The sequence below is a fragment of the Esox lucius genome, chromosome 12 (genome assembly GCF_011004845.1).
Source record: "Esox lucius isolate fEsoLuc1 chromosome 12, fEsoLuc1.pri, whole genome shotgun sequence".
In the NCBI taxonomy this organism is placed as follows: Eukaryota; Metazoa; Chordata; class Actinopteri; order Esociformes; family Esocidae; genus Esox; species Esox lucius.
In genome coordinates, this window is record NC_047580.1 from 25,086,415 (window position 1) to 25,086,925 (window position 511).

Below are 511 nucleotides of genomic sequence, written 5' to 3' on the forward strand. Positions count from 1 at the left end.
CATTACAATCTTTTGCATTTTTAGCACTTAATTACACGCTTTGAGTACAGGACCCTGTAGTCTGATTAGCAAACACACAACATTAGCTGCCACATAAAACCTAGCTGGGCTTTTCAAAGAACACACCATAGCTTAAATGGCTTGAATAAATAAAACAAAAACACATCAAAAGTCACATTGGAACATTTGCTTTGCAATTTTGTCACCAGATAAGTCATTCCAAAAATACAACCAAACATAAATAGTAAAAGAGGTTTCTTGACACCAATGATATATTTATTATTCTTTCTTGTTTCGTAACATACGCACGTACACATTGCATCAACATACAGCATAATAACCACATTGTGTGCTGGGTACAGGTGTATATTTGGTCAAATGACAGTTTCTTCTTTAGTGTCCAGGTTGAGATTACATTTTGTTTTGTACTTATTATTATATACTCCTTTACATGATCTGTTGTATCATTGTCATTTGTTGTCACTGCACTGTTGACTCTTTATTTATTTTA